Source organism: Branchiostoma belcheri, unplaced genomic scaffold (assembly GCF_001625305.1).
Source record: "Branchiostoma belcheri isolate BF01 breed outbred unplaced genomic scaffold, Haploidv18h27 scaffold74, whole genome shotgun sequence".
In the NCBI taxonomy this organism is placed as follows: Eukaryota; Metazoa; Chordata; class Leptocardii; order Amphioxiformes; family Branchiostomatidae; genus Branchiostoma; species Branchiostoma belcheri.
In genome coordinates, this window is record NW_017804398.1 from 125,224 (window position 1) to 142,636 (window position 17,413).

Sequence of the window (17,413 nt, forward strand, 5' to 3'; positions counted from 1 at the left end):
TAACATTGCAAACCAACAGTAAAAGGTAGCTGGCATACAAATTCAATGAGGAGTGTACTTGGAAATCATGAGCACTTAGTTCTCCCACATCAGACTGCAGCCACCTACCTGTTGGAGCAAAGGACCTCTGTCTCTACGGACGGCACTGAATGAAAACCCAGAAATATTGAGTGCCCAACATCCGCTAAGTGGTATCATCTTCAGAGAGGTAAATGCAGATGAGAGGTAGGAGCATTTACCAACTCACATCAACTCAGCCCAGGTGGGATTTATCTGCCCATTTATCTAGCTGAGAAGCTCTAATGGCCCAATGGGTTCTAGTAAAGGTTCAGGCTGGCCACCGATCAGTAATTTCTTTAAGCTTTTAATGTAGAGAAAAGTGAGTTGGAATCCCAGCTGTGCACAGGATGCCCAAATCACCTGAGATTTCCACAAAAATTCACCGCTGAAAGTGAAGTAAAAAAGGGAAAGTGAGATTGTTTAAACATTCAGAGCACCTCCACTACTTGTAATCAAATAGGAGGAGGGTATGGCATTGATGAGTTAGATTCTGTAGATGACATTCACCTGAGTATTGATGGTAGTGTGGAATGCCTTCCTTCACATACCTTTTCACCCCAGGCCATGCACCTTCACAAACCAAGGTGTGTTAGTATGTATCTCACCTGGAGGCTGGTCTCATGGTATGTTTTGGTTCGGCTGATTTTGATGATCAGAGCCCGTTTGTGGCAAACATCACGGCCTAGCAACAATATGTCACTCTTAAGAAATGTGTCTTCAGTTTGAGCTCATTTAGATGGTAACAACACAAAACACCTGTAACATACCTTAAATGCTACTGTAGATCTAGTGACTATTGGGATATCATAGGATGTACACTAACCAGGATGGTTCCCAGGCCATGGTAAATATACTGTAGTCTTATAGCAATACAAAGCTCTATTTAACTTGCATTGAATTATGCAGGCTAGTTTTATTTTGCTTTAACAGGTATTGTATACAAATATAACTGAGCTTGATCCTCTAAAGAAAGAATCTGAAGAAAGAAGGATTGATTGGTTGATTTGTTCATAGGTGAATTGATTGCCTGTATCTCAGAGTGTTGAAACAAAAGTCTTCACAAAATGCTTAATTGACCTGCAAAATACACACTTCTAGTTTATAACTTTATAGATGGGGGAAGCCATGTTGCATGTGCTCCCCAGTGCCATCCCTTCCTGTTGGTTTTATCATCATACTCTTCACCAGCAACATTGCAATCCCAGGGCTGCAGTTATCCCTGTGATTCCAACTACTCAGTCTTCCAACTGTGCTTATATATATCACCATCAGTCTCCCACTGTACTATACGTAAGTTCCCTGCTGACAACCTTGCCCCTTTACTCTCCCCGGGGGTTCTCTCCATATGAAGCAGTCTTTAACAATTCCAAACTCCTCTGCAGTGTTAAGTGTTGCATATCAAAGTGGTACTAAAATAACCAGCAGCTACACAACTCCCTGCCATCCTCCAAGGTAATCATCTTCACTAATGGTATAGAAACAATCAAAACCCACACTGTGTCTGACATAATGGTTACCAGAGGAACAATGCTACAACTACATTTGGGCAAGTACCAGGAGACTGGAGAGATCTAACTGGATCTTTCTGGGCATTTCATTACAATAAAGTGCTTTCAAGTGTTACCCACTGCTTTTGTAAGGGCAAAATTGTATTATCCTATCAAAGTGATGAATTGGCTTCAAATGGTCTCCTGTTTCTCAAAAGGCAGAAATGAGATTTAGGCTTCTCCTTTCTTGCATACATGTAAGATGACCAGGCTTGTGGGGTAGAAACTTTGATGGGAAAAATGGCAACTGCCAGTCCATTCTGGTACAGGTATTGCATTATCCATCTTATGTAATATATTGTGTGAAAGACTCCAAGGCAAAGTTGTTATCTTCAAGTACATTTTTTTATCAGATGGTAATAAATGACATGTTATAAAATATAATGGCCTCTGTTAGCATAGTGAAGTTGCTGAATTAACATTCTCTGTGCTGTCTAACCCTGTAACCAATAGAGATTTAGTAGCCAAATGTCTACTTTAGTGTGCTTAAGGTTTAAAAAACGTCTGAGGAAACAGACGTTGTTGGATACAGCAAGTACAGGGCAGAAATACCCTCTCCAGTGACTAGAAAGTATTGCTCACCATAGCATATTATATATATATGTAAAAAAAGAGTTTGCCAGATATTGAGAAATGCCTTCAAACCTCCCACCTGCTTTTTTTAAAGGAAGAAGCCAAGTACCAATAGTAGAATGCACACCTGTGAGGGGTAGGATCATTACTTCAGGTGATAATTTATGTTGGAAAGGAATAAAGGATTCTTCCATTTTTATCCTTTTTTTCCAGTCTTGGATTTGCCAAGTGTACTTTGTACTCTCATTGAACAAAGCAATGTCCTTTTGTTAACACATTGCATGTTCTGAAACATGTTGTAACATGTAAAGTACAGACAAAACTGCCCAGGAAGACAACTTAAGACTAATGAAATCTGGTCTATGACAGGTGGTAACTATAGATAGGGTAGTATCAATGGGAAGAATTATCTATGGGACCACCAAAAAGTGGTCAAATCAGCCAGGTGGTCCTTTCCTTGAGGTGATCTCTTTTACTACTCTAAAGTTTTACTGGGCCAACTTGCAAATTTGATCTGCCTATTTGAAAACTGATTAAAAAGAAGGAATCAGCCTGTGATCTGACCCACAAGAACACCTATTAAAGTAAGGAAGTCTGCATGTCCCAGGAGACATAATCATAACAAACTGACACTTCTGATGTAAGGCACTTAAGAGCTCTAGAAGCATTTTAGACACTTAACACACGCAAATAAAGTATTGCATGATACATGTACATACAACACAAGTCTTACAACAGGGTAACAAATCATAACGTTCAAGCTTCAGTATTGAAACAGTCATATTTAAACTAACTAGATGGGTAATGTTACAAAGTTGCATGTCATTTACAAAGTTACTGCTGCTATGGTCTAATTGAGTCTGAATCTGCATTCTGCTAGGCTCAAAACTATGATTATGATTATCATTGTTTTACCTTTGGGTGCACACATGGTTACGGACAGGTTGGAGTCCATTTGTCCGAAAAGATAGCAACAAAGTCATGAGGGCATCAATGCCATATAATGTAAGGCTTCAGTTTCAGTTTATTTCGCACTTTAAAACAAAATGTAACAATACAAATACAAGAAAATATAAATGAAATGTAAGAGTGCAGGGAGGCCGGAAGCATAAAATGCTTATGAGGAGGCCTCCCTTCATAACGTGATTAACAATTCAAATCAATCGGATAAATAAGAAATAACTTATTAAGTAACGGGTAAATAAAACAAAACAATAAAATACAATACGATACAATACAATACGGCTTAGGCAAGCTATTTTGATTTCATGTAATTTATAGCGAGGTAGCTAAAAATTCTGTGTAAATTGTGGCCTTCCTGGCTTTAGCATAGTTGGACCTCCTGAATTAAGCATAATGCATTGCCAGTACCCTCCTATGCAGGCCTCCAGTCACCATCTATCACGGATGCAAAGTCTCCTTTTAATAGATTTAACAAATTCTTGGACAACAAAAAACTGGTAGTTGTGATATATACATGTACATGTACATCCAAGGAGGTCTAAAAGGGACCTTCATGGTACCGAACAAAGCATCACAGTTTACAGTCTCCAATTGGGATAGAACAGGTCTATTGCTGATTGTATCACCATCTCTGTTGACGAAGACCGATTGGATCTCTACTGGCAGAATTGGTAGTTTGCAATGTCTACCCTGACAGATATATGTACATTTGCGTAAGAGCACCATGCCAATCACAATCATGAAGAAAATCGTGCTAGAAGATGCCTTGTAGTAATCTGTCACACTAACAACAACTGAACATCAACATCAGTTGTTTTAAAATCAATGAAAAATGCTACGAATTTCGCAAAGTCAGTTCAGACCCAGACCTGTCTGTCAATACAGAAAGAATCCCATTTTTTTCATTGAAACAGGTTTTAGCAAGCTGGTTTTACTGACCTGACAAGCCATTTACAATTTGGACCTATTGCAGGGCATGAAATATTAGGTGCATAATTTTATGCACTTTTGTTGGACCTGTGCACCTAATTCGTGTACCTCTGTCATGATATCCAAAAGTGAATTTTAATCCCTGAATGATGTGTAAACGTTGGTTTATCCATAATATCTATCTGTATGGGTACACTAGGAGATTAGTTGTGGTTCGTCTCTCAGGGGCAAGAAGGTACCTACAAACAAGGCCATCCATCACAGATGTAAAATCTTTCCTAAACTTGCCTGACATTTCTGTCTACATCTGAAATTGGACGAGAAAAGTCCTAACAACAGCGCCAGGGAGATTCACTGGGGAGAAAGGACCAGTTCAGCTTGGCTGTCAAGACTGCACTTCTGTGCCTCCTTTCATCAGAGAGGGACGTCCAATATTTTTTGTCTTCCTCCCTTGTGTGGTTGATATTCTTAGAAAGCTTGAGTTTTAAGCCAGAGACAAAAGTTGCTATTACTGTAAATGCACTTACTTTCGCGAAGGTTTTTGCTCTGTATGAAGTTCACTGTTGAAACAATGCTGTAGTTCAATATAAAAACAAAATACATATTCATGGTGTCATGTAAGAGGACATAAAACTGTGCTAACATTTCATGATTTACAGTACCAGAGTTTGTCCTGTATTGTTGTTGACAGGATGACGTAGCAGCAGCTGTAGGGGATGATATGCTGCAGTACTAACATCTGGAACAGGTGGTTGGGTTGTCAGAAGCCTTGTGAGCCACCCATTTTCATGGTAATATCTTGAACAAAAAAGTTTTATCTGGGAAATCTTGCTCAAAAACAATTGAAATTTTCTAATAGAGCAGCAATAATGAAAAGTTGTATCATGCTCTGCAATAGGATGTTTTGTACTTGAGTGACTGAGTTTGTAATAATATTAAGGTTGCATTTGTTCCCAATGACAATCCTCAGTCAAGAGATTTCCCCTTTAACACAAAGAAAAATTAATATTTTGACTCGTAAAATGTAAAATGAATCATCTGCTAAGAAAGTTCTGTGACGAAGAAATGAAAATGATTGCCATTGAACTAGCCTCAGGGTATTTAGTGGATAACAATCTTCACTATAGATGATAATCCGTGATATGGTGTTATTTCTGCAATTCAGCAATCTTGCTCCAATAGCCAAACAAAACCAAAACAAGTCTAATGTCATCCCTTATTTAACAGTTGAGGCTGACAGATAATGATTTGCATCAACACACCAATCAAGTCCAAGGCCAAGGGACCCTGGAGCATTGGGACATCCAAGTGGCCAGGCCCACCCCTGGTATGAAACCCTCACTGGGTTCTAAGTTTACACAGGTTAATTTAGAGGATATCAACAAGACCCCAAAATGTACATTAAACTCTTCCTGTGGAACAAAAAAATCCATGATCCTTCCCTCACACCTCATTGACATGTTTTTCGTTACTGGAGACAAACTTTCCATGTGCAAGGTGTATAAGCACCATAATGTTGAAGAAATACCAAACAGTCCCAGCATCCAAAAAGTGTGGACAGTCTGACCTAGTCAGTAAGAATTTGACTGAAACCTGTCACAAATTCTTCTTCCGATTTGCTGTTACACACCCTTTTTCTCGTAGTTTCCCCATCATAAGTAATGTAAATAATTGATACGATGTCCGAGAGATTAACTGCAGGTTTACCAACACTCCTCCAACCAGTGGTTACCAGGTGTGAGCAGGAAACTTGAGTGCAGGAATGATGTTAGTTCTGATAAGATCATCAATGTGGTTTTTCTCTCCTGGGAAGGAATTATTTCCCCCTGCTTCTTACAGTCCGTGCTTGTACCAGCTTCCTTTCACCACATCAAGGTGACACCAGGAAAAGCACCCATGCCCGCGCCAGGGAAGTAGCTAACACCATCCATTTGTAGATTGACGTATCTAACGCTGGCCAAATCCTTCTGCTCAGGTGGCTTTACACAGTTCTTTTAAAAGATCATGGGCACAATGGCCCCATTTTCCAAATTGGCAATGCATAGTCCCTTGAGGATGGGGGACTACCTCTTTAGTATTCTTGGGCACTGAGTTGTTTTTCAGCTCTTTCATTCAAGGTTTCAAATTCGGCAGGAGATTTTAGGAGGTCCCTGTCGAACAAATCCTTTATTTTTCTTGCCATACTATACTGTTTTCCCCAGGTGAGGGGCTGAACTGCAGTCTTGGTGGGGCCATTTGTTTAATTGTGGTTGGATTTCAATGAGAAAACACAAAATACAAACCTCAGAATACCATTCAGCTCCAACAATCTGATTTTCTCAGCACAATGGGAGGAAGATGGGGGTCAAAATTCCCGGCATTGTAAGCCTCCATAATGCAATTATACACACAGTGCTTCACAAAGGCGCCGCTTCTTAATGGCATTTCAACAGAAAAGACATCAAATGTACTTGAATTGTCTGATAAAAGGATTTTCACATTCAATGTCACAATCAGAATTTGCGGAATGTTAAAAGCCACGTTTACGGGAGATGAATACGCCCAGACGCCCAGGAGAAATCGGGGCACTAAAATGATAATGTTGTTGACAGTTGTAATAGCCAGACTGGTTCTGCTCATCTTTAGTTGAAACAAAACTGTTTAAGCCATTTCTGATCCAGACTTCCCCACCGCTGTATCCAGAATTTGATCACTGCCAGCACACAAATTGAATATAGTCCATAATGACCCCTGATGCAGTACAAAGCCATTCTTCTATAATTGCTGTGCATGGAAAGTCGTAACAATGCACATTTGTCAGAGTAGGATGTGATTCATCTAATCATTTTAAACATTATTTGGTACAACCAAATTCTGTTCTGTATCACTCCACACTCTAAAGCCCTGGTATTATTCCTGGCAGGCTATAATGCTGGTAGAAATATTAGCGGAAAGCATTATGCTGAAATCATCATGCAAGTTGGTACATGTATGGTAGTACAGTAGTCATCTTTTCAACCAAGTATATTTCAAGTGAAAAACTTTGGCCAGAATCTGAATTACGTTTATTATTATAGACAGAATCAGTACTAGTGAAACCACCATTCCACTAGAGGTTGCCACCAACGAGTGAACAAGTATTTGATATATCGCTCAGTGAATTTCCTAGACAAAGAATATTTTTTCTTACATTTTGTGTTTTGTTGTCTTTTTAAGTGATTGCTATATAGTGGAGAGAGCACCTGAAGCTGAGCGATTTCAACAGAAAGAAAACAGTAGGCATGGAAAAGTTCTACCTCTCGTCACTAGTTAGGTAAGTTTGTTGTCAGAACAGTATTTATAATGTATCCTACATTAGACCTTGTGAGCTTTCCTCATAAGTTACCTGTATGTATGTATACGTACAAAGTGTAATGTATGTGAGTAAAGCATTTTTTTTTCAAAATGACTTCAAACACAAAGAACAAGACTTTAAATAGAACTGTTGTACAAGATTGCATATCGATGATGCTTTTCCCACTGGACATTTTAAGTAGAATGAGCGACCACCTGTTATACCATGTCTTGTCTCCGGTGCACCATCATGATCTGGACACCAATTACCATGGTAACGAGCTATGTAAACAGATCACTGGAAATTCCATGGATCACTGAGGCCACTGTTCAACACCAGTCTGCAAGAAAAGTCGTGACAGCTGCCAAGGAAGCATTCACAATTTTGATTTTACTTTTATTTATTCATCTCATCACTTGTCATTCGGTGAATTGATGAAGTTCTACTGATTCTAGAAATTTAAACAAAATTTTTCTTTGTTCAACCAAGCTTCTATTTTCTGTTATCCTGGGTTCAACTAAAATAAATTATTATATGGCATTTTCTACACCTGTCTATGTGAAGAACATCCAGTTGCAGTTCAGAGAAAGCCACTAGGGCCTCCCCAAAAAAATCCTCTTTTGAGCAATCTCTGTTAAACAAACAGTTCTCTGAAAATTAATTATTTCAGATTGATTCTTGAGCTCTCCACACATATCCGTACATACACTAACATGCAACCCTAAAACATTTTATCTTTTCGGTGTAACTAACAATACCTCCACAACTAAATATGATAGTCTGACACTGCAGTTTCTTTTTCCATACCGGTATTTATGAAAGTAAGTACGCATTACTTAGGAAATGACAATTTGTACAGAATGGATTAGCTGATATTTTTTTAGGATTTTTAGAAAACATTCTCGTCCAGTGAGGAAGCTGCAGGAAGCAGCAGCCAGAGAACAGGATGAGGAGTGAAGTGTTATCTACAGCGCACAAAGCAGCAGTAGTCATTACGTAAACATTTACAGAAAAGATGTAGATAAGGGGTTAAACAGCACCTTGAAGTCATGAAGGATGACAGATGTATTTTGGGTCCCAGCATGGCATGCCTAATGATGATAGATAGTTACATCCTGGGGGGAAGTTCTCATTAAACCTTCTCTACCTTCAGGCCAAGACCAGGAGTCCCCTCCAACCCTGCTGCAGCCCTCCTGGAGACAGGTAATCCTTGGACGAAGCATGACGCTTTTTGTTACCTATAATAGTGCAACACAGCTTCTCTACAGCTCACATATGCCGGGTCACCCATGCTCTTTATGATGTTAAAGTGTGTTGGGTTCTTTTACTTGCAGAGGTTTGACACCATAAATCTCCCTCATACACAGGGCCACTTCCAGTTTCTCATTCAAGGAAATCAGAAGAAAACAAGAAATGAAACATTTCACTCCTCTGTGAGTTGTGAATTTCATATTTTATAAATTGTGAATTTTTTGCTGATTCTGTGCACATTCCACAGTCATTTCCTCCCATTCTGCAGATTATAGGAGGAAATGACCTCCAATCTGTCCTTCCTGTCAGTCTCTAGTTACACCATTTCCCTCTCCCTTCCTATATATCCTACTTCTACTATATTGAAATAAGTACGGACACACAAGCAAACAGACAAACACACTGAAAACAAAACCTCTGTACATTTTAAGGTTATGTAATTATTATATTTTTCAGAAACTTGCCAAGGAGGAGGAAGAGGACAGCATGATGTGGACCACGAAGGGGGAGTTTTGTGTCAGCGGACATGGTGAGCATGAGGAGATTTAAATTCCCTAATACTAATAGTTCACCTGGGTGCCTACAGCATGTTGTACTGTGCCCACGCAAAACCATGGTTTCTGTTAGATGTTTGGTCATTGTTGCCATGCGAGTTTAATACAATACGGATTTCGCAGAGATGCGGTAGGTTCTGCCGACATGCTGGTGCCATCCTTTTTGTCTGACCCAATTGCTCAGGACATGTGCCTTTATGCAGGTGTGACATCAGCAATGGTTCAAAGGTTTTTAGAAGGCCAAATTTTTTAGTTGGATTTTGATTGTTCCAGATGAACTTTCATGCTTGATATTCATCCCTTGTTGACTTATGTGCTCCTGTAGTTTCAGAGTTGTATCCCAAACATACCACTTCTTTCCTAGCCCAAAGTCTAAGCCATAATATAGGTAAATATTGACCATTTATACAACCTTTATATAGAAAAAGACTGAGTTGCCATTATACTATGTAAGAACAAAAATCAAAATATTACATTTTTCAAGATGCAAAATTGTGAATTTGAAGATCCAAATTTATACTATTGCTGATTGAAAAGTTTTGTGCCATGATGAAGTTCAAAGCTGGCAAGAATTGTCAGCAGTTGGCAAGTGACTAATGACAGGAAAACCTTACTCCCAGGTTCCCAGGCTTTCCCAGTGAACTTTGCCCTTCTTGTTGATGTTTTTTATTATTTTTGGAAGAAGAACATTCTGACCAAGAAGACCAGTGATGACAGTCTTACTTTCCCTACAGACGACTCTCAGTCTGGTTTTGTCATCAGTGCTTGGCTCCAACACTACCCTCGCCCTGCTAATTCTGGACCTTTTTTGTTACCAGGTATCAATCCTTCACTACTGTACGTGCTCGCACATGTGGAAAAAGAAATTAGTAAACAGTTCCTTCATGCAGAGGTTTAAAGGTGCCTTTTGTGCCTTCACAGTGCCCCATTTACTTTAGCACTTAGCGTCTTTTTCTCACACAACTTCCACATGTGGGAAACCCATAGACTTGCAAAGTATTTTCAGTTGTGACAACATTCAACAGTCCACCACCTGACTTCTGGAACACCAAGTCGTGTCTGGTCTGCATCCTACCGGAGTTCCTCACCTCCGCGGCACTTAGCGGCTGACCTCCTGACCTATCTGGAAATGTTGTACTGACATGGATTACATCATGAAATAGATCTATGCAAGTATATGAGCTTATCAGGGTATTCACTGTGGAGAACACAAAAGAGCATGGTTGGGTCTTCCGAATATTTATTTACTTCCATATCAGCTTCACTTGTTTCTATAAATACGACTGACAACTTGGGCTGATTCCCACAGTATGAGAGAGCTTAAAACGCTGCCAAAACAACTGGTAAAGTGGGCCTTGGCTTGAGTGCATGCTAGCCATGCTGTAGTTGAAATACAAACATCACAGTTGAACTAAGGTCTCTAGCAGCTCATCTAACAAATGTTTTACCTGTAAAACCAATGTAGCCAGCCCAGTCAGCGATTCCAAGAATGTGGCCAGTCAACCACTGACAGGAGCAGTGTCCTTGCAACACGCAAAGAATTTTTGGCATTGAAACCTTTTTGTTGTAATGCTCTGTCAGCAGGCAGTCAGGCGGTGTTTGTGGAAAAACTGTGCACAAAGTGGCCATCTTGTCAGGCCTGATCTCCAGCAGTTTCACCTCCAGGAGGGGTACTTACAGTATCAATACATAACAAGCACCAACTGACAAGTAGTTGCATCTTGTCACGGTGATAAGATACAGCCTTGCAGCTACACACCCCCACCTTATACTACATGTACTACATGTACATGTGCTACCATGTAGTGTAGGGTAAGGGGTGTCACAAGGGGGGATACTACAGCCTGTAGACATAGCCACTACTGACATGACACCACTTCCACATACTTATTTTGCAATGCAGGGTTGGCCCAAGCCAGACCTCAACCTAAGTATGAATTTGCAGGCACCTATAAAGAAAGCCAGTAGGAGTCCAGTCCCTCTTGAGTCAGGGACCTGGTGATACACGACACAGAGGAACCAGACAAATCACTGATACCCGACCACTTCACCATTTAACAATTCAAAGATTGTCACTTTTATTTGCCACCGCACTAAATCTTCCAAAATCCCCAACAATGAGCGGAGTACCCAGGGAAATCGGTGCCCTCCAGCCAAGGTGATATTGTAGATGTAGGCACAATTACTGGTTCCCAGATCTCCCCCCTTTCACCTGTCATCCTTCCCTGGCATAAATCAGCTGTGAGGAGTGGTCGGAGGGGCAGGGATGTCAGCGGTTTGGGGGTGAGGCAGAAATGGAACACCAAACAGGTGCATGCCCTGAAAAAATACAACCTATAGAAGGGCTTGAAATACCAAATGCATATGCAGGTTAGTGCAGGTAAAATTGGAGCTGTGGTGGTATTTCTGATGCCTACCTCTATCTAACCTGCACTGGTCCAGGCTCTGGTCTATTCATGTATATACGTAAGTGAACGTGGATTCTACTGTGAAGTACAAAAGAAATGATGGCGATGGTTTCTGAGTACTTTTGACTTTTATCCATACCTCTTAAATTCTGGGTAGTGCAGGTGGTAAAATTTGTCTGCAGTGCAGGTATGCAAAAAACACATGTATTTCAATTACTGCTATAGACATGAGTTGCATTAAATGTGTAAACTTTGTTCTTTTCCATTTTTGGCCTGGGATAAGACCTATCAGACATCCTCTCAATCAGCTGCTCTCAATTTGTGAAACAATATCCACAAAATTAGAAATTATTCTCATTGTTGCTGAATTCACCATCTGAATTCCTTTCACTTTTTCTCAAGGGTGCCCACTTACAGACACTTAAATAAAAGGACAGAAGGCAGACAGAATAAGAAAACTGTGACTTAGATAAGATGGAAAGGTTTTTTTCAAGAACATTATTAAAATGGTCATTGTGGTGTTTTTCATTGTCATCCATTGCAGAATGAAAAACAAAATATTAAGGTATGTTTATGTGTTCATGCTTTGTTTAAGTGATAGAAACTCAGAGGCCCTCCAGTGTAAAAGATAAGTGATGTGGAGCTGTCGACCTGGCAATGGTTTTTCTGTTGGCCAGCAGTGCAATATGGCTTTGTCACCGCTCACCTTTACAGCCACGCACACAGGGCAGGCCCCTACTTTCATCTACATTTCCCACCACTGCAAGGCCTCCCCCACTCTTGAGTTATGAACACACGTATTGTCTGTGGATTGTTAAAGGTTTTATGAGACAAAGCTATTCCTCACAAGATATCAAAATGTAGAATTTATGTAGAAAGATAAGATACACCTGCCCACTTTACTGAGTCATGAATGTCAATGCTTAAACTTTTCTGACAGAACTTAAAAGTTAAACAAAGGAAAGCTCCTTGTCCATTGCTTAACATTGCACATCAGTAAACCAGGCTTATTCAGGACCCGTAAAAGGACCCGATACCTCACAGTGAATTATGGCTGCCACTCAGTATTTCCCAAGGAATTTAATCTGCTGACTGCATTGTAAGAGTAAGAAAACACATGACACATTGTACTGTGCAGTCTGAGAAGTAGAAGCCAAGCCGGTCTGACCCAGCACTGCTAGCGCGGTGCAAATTGATGCCTCCTCAATAGGAGCAGGACACGTGAAGCGCTTTGGGTAACGGGAAGATGAGCCCAGGACTTGTTCCGAAGCCATTAACAACACAATGAGCACCTCCCGGGCCTATTGTTCGCTGTCATCAATTTTTCATGAAAAACCAACAATGTTGAATCACCTTAAGTAAAGCTGACATGTGCTGCCCAGAATACTGGAACCGCTGTCCTTTGAACAATCACCCCGCTTTGAGATGCTGTGGAGATTTGTCTCCTCAGGATGTGGCTTTTGTTTCATCGACAAAAAAAATCAAAATCCTGTAGTGAAAATGACACAATAACTTTCAAGGACTCTGATTTACCAACAGAAATGGTGGGACAAAAAGGATATAATCTTTCACCAATCTCAACCATACCACTCCAAAAACGGCATTAATTTTTGATAAGCATCAACAATACTAAAAATTTCGGGCACGTGTGTGAAAGTAGAGTCGCCGAAAGCTACCTATTTTGTAGGATGTTTGTTGCGGTTGAAATATTTATGACATTGTAAACTGCATGTCCCCGAAGAGCACCCTTTAGAAAGGACAAGTATTCATCCACATTGAAGTCAGCATCACACCGCGTCAATTTTTGTTCTGCTCCGCTTCCCAAAGTCGTAACGAAATAACGGGGGTCGAGACTGTTTACCCACATTTTATTGAATTGTGGAAAGCTGACATAATCTGGAATGGGGATAGAGCGTGCGCGGAGCTGTTTTGCTGGACATGCACGCTTGGGTTGTGCCCTGGCCAGGCATGTGTGTGTGTATCTGTGGTCTGGGGAGGCTTGTGTGAAGATCGGCCACTTGGGGAGGCTACAATTACAATAGAACAAGACTCTTTAACCCAGATTGTCGTAATATTGCCCAAGAGATCAAGGTGGTTTCGACTTCTTTCCGACAGTCTCGGTAGACTCCCCTCACCCAACCATCAATTAGGTAATGACATCCCCTATCCACAGCGGTTGTGTGGAGCTGATCGGTAGGTGGCGACTGCAGCGGACGGCTGGGCAGCACACAACATCCGCAGACCGCGCGGTGTCTCTACCAGACTCCAAGGGAAGCTGGAAAATGTTAGAAATTTGGCAAATAGACTGAATAATATGCCAGAAGTTTTACTCGGCCATAGGGGTACACCCACATGCTTGCTAACTCGTCCGGCAGATTATTCCGTGTATTTGCACAATTTCTACCATTTTCCAGCAGCCCACTGGAGTCTGGTAGACAGTCCTGCCCACTTCTGTTTCAACAAACAAACAATTAAACAAGGAAGCAAGCAACCTAACATTTGTATGAAACATCACATAGCAGCCTGGAGTGTCCGTTCTTTTCTGTCTCTGGAAATCCTTCCTTGGTTGCCCACTGTAATGCACGAAACTGTCTTACAAACTTTCGGCACAGGCGCTCACGACAGTAATAGCTGTAAGCAATTCAATAGGGGACTGTTGTGTGCTTTGTTGATTTGATCACGGCCAGTGCTTTATTCATAATGTAATGTGTTCTAAGGAAGTCCCGACTGTGCGATGCTGCACAATGGGCGAAGGACTGCGAGATGACCATTTCATTTCATATCCTTCATTATTATATTTCCTTGCCGACTGGTTGTGTATGTGTGTTTACCAAGTTACGTTTTTCTCGATTTAAAAGACAGCGAAGTTAAATTTCTGTGCACTGTCTCGGTGGTTTGTAATTTTTCTGTTGGACTTGGAGTACGAAAGTACCAGCCAGGAAAAGGCTTACGGGCACTCGCTGGACACAACATGTGCCTCCCCTGAGCACCGACCTGATCCCGGGACTGCACCGTGGGAACCGAGACCTTGGCAGTTAGGACTTCACTTTTGTTAGAAAATTGTTAGTCTAAAATAACCCATTTTGAACAGTTGTTTTAATCCATGCCCGCCATAGACTTACAAGACTCGTTTTGTTGGGTTTTAGGTTTGCGAACTTCGCCACCCATACGTACCTGTCAGCAGCAACTTCGGGTAGGTACGGTAGCGGCTAGATTCCCTTTCGATTATTTTCCAGTGAAGATATTAAAAATGCATTTGATGTTTTCCGTACAACAACAAACGGTGCTATATGATTGTCCTATCGGTATTCATTCCTCTACAAAACACATTTGTTGAAAGAAAAACTTGGACGGAAATGTAAGATTCCAGATGATTTATGAAAGGCACTATGAGAAAGAAGTGGGGCAACTTTTCTAGCCTGGGCGCCGTGCTTTTTGTACACTAGGTCTCCTCTACTTCGGGCCAGTGAGCAGCAAGTCGGATGGTACCAAGCTACAACTTTCCATTTCAACTCTGTATAAAGGGGAGTCTTGTAGCATGTATTGTAGGATCTGGACAACCATCCTGGTTCGGGGAAGGCTGTTCCCGCGTCCGTCCCACAGGTCAGTGTAGATGGATTTTTCCTCTTGAATAGATACTAGTACCCTGGTGGAGTGTCTCCACTCCAGTGTCGTATCAAGGGGTGTTTAAGCCATGAACGACTTACAGTATTCATACTGGATGCATTTCCTGCCTAAAGACTGTATCATATAAAATTTGAGTTGCGATTATTAATGTTTCCGAAGTTGTTTCTCGGGGTTTATCTCCTTGGATCCACAGCTGCGGAATACCGTCTCCTTCAGGGCATCCACTTGTGTTGATTAACTTTATTATACTAGTAGCTAATACCAAAATCCCACACAGTCGCAGGCTCTCTGATTTGTTCGATAGGTATGGGACAGGCTTTCTGTTTGTTTGAAAATGTGTACAAACCGAACCTAACCTCGAGACATGTCATCAGTCAATGTCTGATTTATACTGGGAATCACTTGAGGGGAAACAGGAAGACGGCGTTCGTCTCTGTGGTCTAGCGGAAGTGTGAATCGCAGGAGTTCCCCTAGCCTCCACCAGGCTTTCCTAGGGGCGTTTGGATAGTAGAATTCGGCGAAAATTGGGTCAGTAGTTGACCAGGGGAGTAAGCCTCGGCAAGGGTAATATTTCCCCGTAAACTCCGTGGAAATATGAACTCGACGACGGCCAAACTCCCGTGGCCAATTATTCTCCCTATTTGGCTAAATTTTGCTGGTTTTTCCACCTTGGTTGTCAGTCTGGTGAAGACTGCAGCGGAAGTGTGAATCGCAGGAGTTCGGCGATGTTGACTGGAGAATAATCCGGACCAAACACGCCCACCCTCCCCCGGTAATGGGATCCGCAGGTAATGCCCGCGGAGTGGCTCTAATTGGGCGGAATGACGGCCGGGGCGCGTGGAGAGCCGCACCTGTTACATGCCGTCAGCCACACGCCAAGCCTCCCCCCTCCCCAGCAATCAGGCTGGAGGCGGGGCGACTCCGGGAGACATGCGCGACCTTCCTGGGAGGCTGGGAACAGCTAGCCTCTCCCAGGCCCCACAGGTTGCCGGAAAAAAATAGTAGTGATTGGCCAAATGGCGGGACTGAAAAGTCTGCCAGACCCTAGCACTCCTCAGGCGTACTGTTCTGTCTATTTGGCCAATTTCTTCTACTTTTTAAACAGCTTGGGTAGCCTGGTAGAGGCTAAGGATTTGTGCTCTTCAAGCAAAGGTTAGGCTTATTTTGGACGTTTTTAGGAGTTTTGATAGCCTCGGTGCCCTGCTCCGTAGTTACCACTAACTTGCTCTCCCCTTCGCTTGCTACAGGAGAGCCAGCGGTAGTACGTAGGATGGCGCCCAGGCTAGCTTTAGGCGTTCTGTCAGGCTTTCTCTTTTGTTAGTCTTTAGTTACGTCAGTACATGTATGCCAAAAGAAAGCTGCAGATGAAAAAAATACAAAGCCCGACAAAACGCATTATAAACGTTCAAAACAAGCCTAACCTCTGCTTGGAGAGTAGCGCGGCCGTCCCGCGAGGCAGGGAACTGACGGTGGAGGAGGAGACGGTTAACCAGTGGCTGGGTGAAGTTTGACATGGGTGGTTTATCTTAATCTCCAAGCAGATCTTTCGGTGGCAAAGTCATAACCAACCGGCAAGATTCTATCGAACAGGCCCGAAGATTTGGCCGGCTGTCAGAAAACAGTACATAAAAGAAGGTCGCAATCTTCCCCAACAACCTCTGATTTGAGAGTAGTTTATTTAACCATTAGCACAACGAAGTCAGAAGGGAGGAAGCTCCCTCCTCCGCCCACGAGATTATGGGTACACACGATGTGAGGAGCTAGTTACCATCTCATAACACACCTCCCGTGATAACATACCACCTCCACAGAACACACCACCTCCACATAACACACCACCTCCACAGAACACACCACCTCCTCAGAACACACCACTTCCACACAACACACCACCTCCACAGAACACTCCACAGAACACACTACCTCCACAGAACACACCACCCGTTGCGACACACCACCTCCACGTCACACACCACCTCTCCACAGAACACACCACTTCACTTATCATACCACCTCCACGTCACACACCACCTCCACATAGCACACCACCTCCATATAACACACATCACCTCCACAGTACACACCACCCGTTGCGACACACTACCTCAACAGAACACACCAGCTCCACAGAACACACCACCTCCACAGAACACACCACATCCACAGAACACACCATCCTCCACAGAA

The 17,413-nt window shown here is 42.1% G+C and overlaps 1 protein-coding gene across 2 annotated transcripts in view; it reads left to right on the plus strand.

Moving 5' to 3' along the window:
• The window catches only part of LOC109485301 (transcription factor COE3-like), a 119,785-nt gene that overhangs the window by 19,419 nt on the left and 82,953 nt on the right, over positions 1-17,413 (plus strand). Inside the window, exons 6-10 of one of the 2 annotated variants that reach the window (XM_019788830.1) lie at positions 94-208; positions 7,269-7,365; positions 8,540-8,589; positions 8,754-8,819; positions 9,094-9,166. The gene's annotated coding sequence lies outside the window, so the exon portion shown is untranslated. Of the gene's footprint in view, positions 1-93; positions 209-7,268; positions 7,366-8,539; positions 8,590-8,753; positions 8,820-9,093; positions 9,167-15,070; positions 15,203-17,413 lie in introns of those variants that run through there. The other variant, XM_019788828.1, reaches the window with a different exon arrangement.